The 8604-nt window shown below is 37.4% G+C and overlaps 1 non-coding gene across 1 annotated transcript; it reads right to left on the bottom strand.

Annotated features, from left to right (window-relative positions):
• Positions 1-2091: 2091 nt before the first annotated feature.
• Positions 2092-2199, bottom strand: LOC112782158 (small nucleolar RNA R71). Its single transcript, XR_003192895.1, has one exon. It is a non-coding gene; the product is annotated as a small nucleolar RNA R71 (small nucleolar RNA).
• Positions 2200-8604: the final 6405 nt, after the last annotated feature.

Here is an 8604-nt window from a genome sequence, read left to right on the forward strand (position 1 = left end):
ATGTTTACCGTTTGAATCACTGAAGGAAAGAATGATGCTATAACATCGATTTCAATATAAAAAGGAGTTTTTTAGTGATTTTAAAGGAACCTAGATTTTTGATTGAGTAATCAAGTTTGAGGCATTTTAAAAGAGTTGGAAAAATGGGTTCCAAAAAGAAATCTGAAAGCGGTTTGATTCAAATAAACCGGTTCCGTTTCAAATGAGTTGATTTTTGGACCGGGTTGGAACTTGTGATTTCGTATGGTTCAGTTTCATAATAAATTCAGTTTTATTTACTTGAACTGAGAATCTATGATTTTAAGAGTTTCAATGAGTTTTAAAGAATTGATGTAAGATGACCTTCCCTAAAGACTTGGGACTCTGCCGAAAAACTTTTGTTATAAAATCCCATCGTTGGATGGATGATTTTGAATACTGTGAAACAAATCCTTAACTTGCCATGGTTTTGGAAGTTTTGGAAAGAGAATGCCGAGAGTGGCTTTGCTTTAAAAAAGGGAACTCACTTTGAGTAAATTCGGCTTATGAGCCTGAGAAGATTTGAGAAATGAGATTTCTAAAGCCAGGGCTGAAAAGAGTTGAAACTCGATTTCAAAGTGAAATGAATTGAGAAAATGATTTATGGCTTAAATGCCGACTTTATGAATTTAATGATGTTGAATGGTGGAAGTGCTGTTTTGTTGTGAGCCGGAATGGCTGTGTATGATTATACATATTGGTTGGTTCTGGATTGAACCGTGAGCCGGAATGGCTGTGTATGATATGAGTATTGGCTGGTTCTAGACTGAACCGTGAGCCGGATGGCTGAGATGGATGTTGATCCATGGATGAGATTGAATGCATGTTTATGCTGAATCATTGATAAATGTAAATGTTGCACTTCCACTATCTGAGATACGAGTTTCCCTGGGTAGTAGCAGTGGCTAGCCACCACGTGCTCCAGGTTGAGACTTGATACTCTGTTGACCCTATGTCGTAAGTGTGGCCGGGCACTGTGAAAGTCCCGGATGAGCTCGCCCCCGTATATATTCACCAGTGAGGGTGATGGATATGGATCATGATTATGATCAAGTTTATGATGAGTATAACTCGAGTTGGGGATGCACGACAGAGGGACAGTCCAATGGTTAGCTACCAGGACTTGTCGGGTTGGCTCTATAACCGACAGATGATATCATCAGCCACTAGGGACAGGCATGCATCATATGCATTTGTGTGACATTGGTTGGGTGTGCATATTATACTTGGTTTGCCTATGTGATTAATTGCTAACTGCTCTACTTGTAATAACTGTTTGTTTGTGCTTGCATCCTTCTATTTGTGTTTGCTACTGGGACTCTGTTGGACTGTGGTGATTGGTTGCTGGTTGGATTGTTTGGGCCTAGGGCCGTGGTTGGAATGAGGTGAACCGATGGTTGATTTCACTTTTGTGTTTCTGGTTTGGAATAAATTATGAAAGACTATTTTGGTTCCGCATAGATAAACCGTTTTGAAAGGCTTTTGAGTTTTTGAAAATTGAACCGTTCTTCTTTCCGAAAAGATTTCCGACTTTACTTTCATTGTAAACTGTTGTTTTTGAAAAGAGGCATGAGACGGTTATTAATCACTGGTGCGGTTATCTTCATGTATCCTATTACAGTAATTCCCAAAAACCCTCTACTGAGAACCCTTTCGAGGATGATGTTCTCACCCCCCTACATTTTTCCCCTTTCAGGATATGGGCGCAGAAGTTATGAAGAGCTTATTTGATTGTTGTTGTGATGCTCTGTATTGTTTTAGTTATGGTTTATTGTACCCTCGCCTTTATCTTGATATAATATGTAAGAGGGATAGGAATTGTATTGTATTATGTTATTAATATTATTTATATATCTTTATGTATATATATGGATGTACTCTTTATGAGTTTTTGTAAGTTGTATGGTATTTATGGATGTATGTCATCGGATGAAAGTATTTTTGGGAGCGGTATTGCGGTTTAAAGTTTTAAACAGGCTCATACTTTAGTATTAAATAGTATAAGTGTCGTCGTAATGTCCGAGCTATCAGAGTAACGCAGCCGGAAGCGTGAGCTTTGGTAGTTAGGGTATTACACTTAGAGTGGATGTCCAAACCTTCAGACAGAAAGAAGGTGAATCCCTCTATGAAGCTTGGGAGAGATACAAGGAACTGACCAAAAAGTGTCCTTCTGACATGCTTTCAGAATGGACCATCCTGCATATATTCTATGATGGTCTGTCTGAATTATCTAAAATGTCATTGGACCATTCTGTAGGTGGATCCATTTACCTTAAGAAAACGCCTGCAGAAACTCAAGAACTCATTGACATGGTTACAAATAACCAGTTCATGTACACTTCTGAAAGGAATCCTGTGAGTAATGGGATGCCTCTGAGGAAGGAAGTTCTTGAAATTGATACTCTGAATGCCATATTAGCTCAGAATAAAATATTGACTCAGCAAGTCAATATGATCTCTCAGAGTCTAAATGGATTGAAGGAATCATCCAACAGTACTAAAGAGGCATCTTCTGAAGAAGAAGCTTATGATCCTGAGAACCCTGCAATAGCAGAGGTGAATTACATGGGTGAACCCTATGGAAACACCTATAATCCCTTATGGAGAAATCATCCAAATTTCTCATGGAAGGATCAACAAAAGCCTCAACAAGGCTTTAATAATGGTGGAAGAAACATGTTTAGCAATAGCAAACCTTTTCCATCATCCACTCAGCAACAGACAGAGAATTCTGAGCAGAACACATCTAGCATAGCAAATATAGTCTCTGATCTATCTAAGGCCACTGTGAGTTTCATGAATGAAACAAGGTCCTCCATTAGAAATTTGGAGGCACAAATGGGCCAGCTGAGTAAAAGGGTCACTGAAACTCCTCCTAGTACTCTCCCAAGCAATAAAGAAGAAAATCCAAAGAGAGAGTGCAAGGCCATTGATTTGACCATCATGGCCGAACCTACAAGGGAGGAGAAGGATGTGAATCCTAGTGAGGAAGACTTCCTGGGACGTTCAGTGGCCAATAAAGAGTTTTTCTTTGAGGAACCAAAGGAATCTAAGGCTCATCTAGAGACCATAGAGATTCCATAGAACCTCCTTCTGCCCTTCATAAGCTCTGATGAGTATTCTTCTTCTAAAGATAATGAAGACATTACTGAAGAGTAAGTTGCTAAGTACCTTGGTGCAATCATGAAGCTGAATGCCAAATTATTTGGTAATAAGACTTGGAAAGATGAACCTCCCTTGCTCACCAATGAACTGAATGCATTGGATAGGCAGAAATTACCTCAAAAGAAATAGGATCCTGGCAAATTCTTAATACCCTGTACCATAGGCACCATGACTTTTGAGAAGGCTCTGTGTGACCTGGGGTCAGAAATAAACTTAATGCCACTCTCTGTAATGGAGAAACTTGGGATCTTTGAGGTGCAAACTGCCAGAATCTCATTAGAGATGGTAGACAACTCAAGAAAATAGGCTTATGGACAAGTAGAGGATGTGTTAGTAAAGGTTAAAGGCCTTTACATCCCTGCTGATTTCATAATCCTAGACACTGGGAAGGATGAGGATGAATCCATCATCCTTGGAAGACCCTTCCTAGCCACAGCAAGAGCTGTGAATGATGTAGACAGAGGAGAGTTAGTCCTTCAACTGAATGAGGACAACCTTGTGTTTAAAACTCAAGGATCTCCTTCTGTAACCATGGAGAGGAAGCATGAAAAGCTTCTCTCACTGCAGAGTCAACCAAAGCCCCCACAGTCAAACTCTAAGTTTGGTGTTGAGAGGCCACAACCAAACTCTAAGTTTGGTGTTGAACCCCCACATTCAAACTCTAAGTTTGGTGTTGGGAGGTTCCAACAATGCTCTGAACATCTGTGAGGCTCCATGAGAGCTCACTGTCAACCTATTGACATTAAAGAAGCGCTTGTTGGGAGGTAACCCAATGTTATCTAATTATATTTATTTATTTTCTATTATTATTTTATGTTTTCTTTAGGTTGATAATCATGTGAAGTCACAAAAACTAGGCATGTAAAGCTTCTGAGCAACTTTAAATAGATTCTCAGGTTCCCGGGGTGGCGAATGTCAGAATAGATTCCAGGATCCCAAACCTTGCTTTTAAATCCGCCTCCGTCTTAATCTATATTTTTCCATCCGTGCGGTTTAGAAAGTAGATTCTCACCATGGTGACCAAACGTTTTCTGTGATCCATTCGATTGATCATGATGCCAATCCGTGCACTTCGAGTTGAAGCGTGGAACCTTATTGAACCTTGTGCACCAGCTCTGAGTACGAGCCATTTCCCTCTTACTCTTAAAGCCGCAGAGAGCTCTAAGCTGGCCATCTGTTTCAAGCAACCCATATTCAAGTGGAAAAATAAAGCTAAAGGTTAAGGATTGTACCCACTTGAAGCTTGTATTGGGTGGTAATGGCCTTGGGATAGGTGTTTCCAGTGGTTCTGTAAGTTCTACTCCCTTGTGCTCTTCTGTGAATTTCTTCACTTCCTTGCAGACTTCTTCAAATGCATCCATGTCCTGATCAAAGCCTTCTATGTCTTCCTCGTCACTTAAGTCATAAACGGGAGGTTGAGAGAAATCTACCTCCGCATCATCTTCGTATTCACTTGGGGAAGATTCTTCGATCTAAGAGAATTCACTTGCGGATGCAAGTTCATTACTAGGAGAACTTGACTTGAGATTATCATCATCAAGAAAACTTGCTTCTTGGATTATTCCATCTAGTTCTTCATAAAATACTTGCTTTGGGAGTTGTGCACTATCCTCCTTAGCATCAATTGTAACGTCCTTGACAGAATTTTCCATAATTCTGGATTCCCATGGGAGTTCAGCTTCTCCTAAGTCTTCAACCAACTCTTCTTCTTTTACAATGACAGCTTCTTCTACTTGTTCCAGTACGAAGTCATGCCCTGTTCTATCCACTGAAGTTTCTAGTATCTCCTTCATACTACGCTCTTCATTAGATTGTCCACATAGGGCTGTGGGAGGTCCTTGAATGTTCGAACGTCTAGAAGATAATTGACTTACTGCTTGCTCCAGTTGATGAAGGGTTGTTTGAAGTTGATCTACTGTTTCCTTGAAGTGAACCTCTGATTCTCGGGGTGATGGACTTGGATGTGGTACATGGGGAAGTGGTGGTGTTTGGGAGTAATTGGATTGGAATTGGGGCAAATGAGGATCATATGGTGGTGAATGGTGAAAAGGAGCTTGTAAGTGTGGTGGTTCGAGGTTACGTTGAGAGGATGGCCTATAAGCACAGGGTGGGGCTTGTTGGTATCTACAAGGTTGTCCACCATGTCTATTGGCTTGGTATGCATTGTAGAATGGTCTTTGTCCATGATATCTTGGAGGGTGTTGTTGCCATCTTTGATTGCTCTGACCTTGATGCATGTTCCTGTTATAACTTTCACTCCTTTCAAAAATATTAGAACCAAACTCAAAGCGAGAGGGGTGAGAATTCGTAGTAGCTAATGGAAATAAAAGGAGAAAATAAAGACAAATAAAAAAGTAAAAGAAAAATATTTACAATAACCAGTAATAAGGCACACGATTGCAGTTCCCCGGCAATGGCGCCATTTTGACGTTAGGTTTTTTTGCTAGTAAAAAATTTTATAAAAATAGTCGCGTTGTAGATATAGTTTCTAAACCAACAGAAATCCTTTCATACAAACGTTTTGGTTGTCACAAGTAACAAACCCCTTAAAAATTGATAACCGAAGTATTTAAACCTCGGGTCGTCTTCTCAAGGAACTGCAGCGAAGTATGTTCTTATTATTGGTTATGAAGATTGTAAATTGGGGTTTTAAAGATGAGGAATAAGTGATTTAAATGGCAAGTAAAATAAATAAATAACTGTAAAATAAACTTTTGGCAAGGTATGAGAAATTGGAAGTCCTATCCTAGTTATCCTTATCAATAATGATGAAGATTGAATCTTAATTCCACTTAGTTAGCCTTTACTTAAAGCAAAGAAAGGTCAAGTGACTAATTAGTTTGATCTTCAAATCCTAGTTAATCCCTAAGGAAAGATTGGGATTATTGAAGTTCAATTCAATTAGCAAAGATAACAATTATCAATCATGTTGAGTTTGATAACTCCTGAGTTACTGATTTCTTAACCAAGACCAAAAGGGGAAAAGTAAATCTACTTGAATAAAAATGTCTTCAGATTGGAAGCAACAGTAACATAAATAAAAGAAAGCAATCATAAACTGAAATACCTCAAATAACATTAATTCAAAGAATAATCTGTAACATAGAAGAATTCATAAATTAAATTGAGAAAATAAGTAATTAAAAAGGAATATTGAACCTGATAAAAAGAGATAATCATGAAAGCAAAAGAAATCCTAATTCTAAATCCTAAAAGAGAGAGGAGAGAACCTCTCCCTCAAAACTACATCTAAATCATGAATAGTGAATAATTGGAGACTCTCTTTTGAATGGATGCATTCCCCCACTTCATAACCTCTGATCTGTGCCTTCTGGACTTGGATTTGGGCCAAAAAGGGCTTCAGAAATTGCTAGGAGCGTTTTCTGTAATTTCTGGTGCGTGGCCTCTGTCACGCGTCCGCGTGGATCACGCGGTCGCTTCAGTCATGCGTCTGCGTCATATGCGTTTCGCTTAAGGCATGCGATCGCGTCAATCACGCGGTCGCGTCACTGCCATTTCGCGCTGGCATGCGGCCGCGTCGTCCATGCGATCGCGTCACTGCCAGTTTCTCCAAAAACTCTGTTTTGTGCTTTCCTTCAATTTTTGTATGTTTCCTTTCCATCCTTTAAGTCATTCCTGCCTTAGAAGATCTGAAACTACTCAACACACAAATCACGGCATCGAATGGAAATAAAGGGTAATTAAAATAAATTTTTTTACATACATCACATAATAAGGAAGGGAAAGTAAAACCATGCAATTTTCATGAATAAGTGAGTGAAGGATTGAATAAATCACTTAATTTGAGCATAAAATATATCATAAAATATGGGTTTATCAACCTCCCCACACTTAAACAATAGCATGTCCTCATGCTAAATCCAAGATAAAGAGTAAGGTAAGGTTAAAGTGGTGGAATCTCATGCAATGCAATCTATTCTAAATGCAACTACCTAAATGAATCATGCAATTCTAATTTTTTATTCACTTGTATATAAAACTTACATGTAGTTAAATTAATTCACATTCTCAAGGAATCATATATGCATAGCCAAACCTTAGATAATGATAAAGCACTTTTACAATTGAGATGGGAAAGAAAAATATTTTACAAACTTACAAGACAATTAACAATTTAAGCAGAGATATATGTTGATGAGCTATTGAACCCTCATTGGATTTTGTGTTTACTCTCTAGTCACTCAGTGTTTATTGGGTTAATCACTATATTCTTCTTTTTATCCTTACTTTCTATAACTTTGTTCTTCATTTAACCAATCAACAATTATAGAATATAGGTATACAAAAATCATGAGGTCTTTAATTAAGGTTGTAATGGGGCCAAGGTAAAGGTAAGGGTATATGTATAAGGTTAAGTGAGCTAATAAGTGAATCCTTGATTAGTCTAAGATTTCACCTAACATACATACTTTGTAAAGAAAGAATTTATTTACCTATTCACCCAAATTTTCCCACTTTTGATGTTACATGCTCATGCATTAGTTTTAATTTTGTCCCATGTGCATTGCTTTATTTTGCATTTGGAGAATTCTTTTGTATCCCCTTTATTCAAATACTGAAAAATAAAATTTTTTTTAATGCACATGGTAATTCAATTATTTTGATTTCACATGAGCATGCTTCCCAAAATTTTTATTTTGAATTATTTTATTCTTTTTAACTTTCTACCCTTTGTTTTTATCATCCATGTTCCCAATAGGTTTCCCACACTTAAACAATACACACTTTCTATCTTAAGCTAACCAAGGATTCAACTTGGGATTTTTATTTTGTTTTTCTGCTTAAGGCTAGTATTGTGGTTTATAGAATAAGAGGGGATTTAAAGGCTCAAGGGGGCTAAACAAGGGTGATGTAAAAGGTAGGCTAATTTGGGATAAGTGAGCTAGAATCAAACAATGGCCTCAATCACTTTCTTGGTATATATCTATATTCTATAATCGGACATATAGATTAAAACAAAGTAAAGAACACCAGAATAAAAAAGAAGGGCGGAACACACAGGAATAAAAATTATGGTTTGAATATAACCATATAATTAAGCTCAAAACTCACAGGCTGTGTGTTCTCTAACTCAAAAATCATATATCAGTTATATATGTCATGCAAATAAAAATTAAGAGTTCCCATTATTCTCAATGTAAATCATAAGGTGGCTTTAAAGTTTTAGTGTTTCTCCTTGATGAAATGTTGTTAACTAACTAACATGTAATGCTATATATAGGGTGTGTGGATTGTTTTTATTATGTTAAAGTCTCTAGTTTACTTCCTTTTTATATTTTTAATTTAAACTAAGTTATCTTATGCTAAAAAGGGTAAACTATACTAATTAATCCACAATTTCTATAACTAATAAGTTAGAATTGCAACTAAACTAAATGGCTAAAATATGAACTAAAGTGC

The sequence above is a fragment of the Arachis hypogaea genome, chromosome 19 (assembly GCF_003086295.3).
Source record: "Arachis hypogaea cultivar Tifrunner chromosome 19, arahy.Tifrunner.gnm2.J5K5, whole genome shotgun sequence".
Classification (NCBI taxonomy): domain Eukaryota; kingdom Viridiplantae; phylum Streptophyta; class Magnoliopsida; order Fabales; family Fabaceae; genus Arachis; species Arachis hypogaea.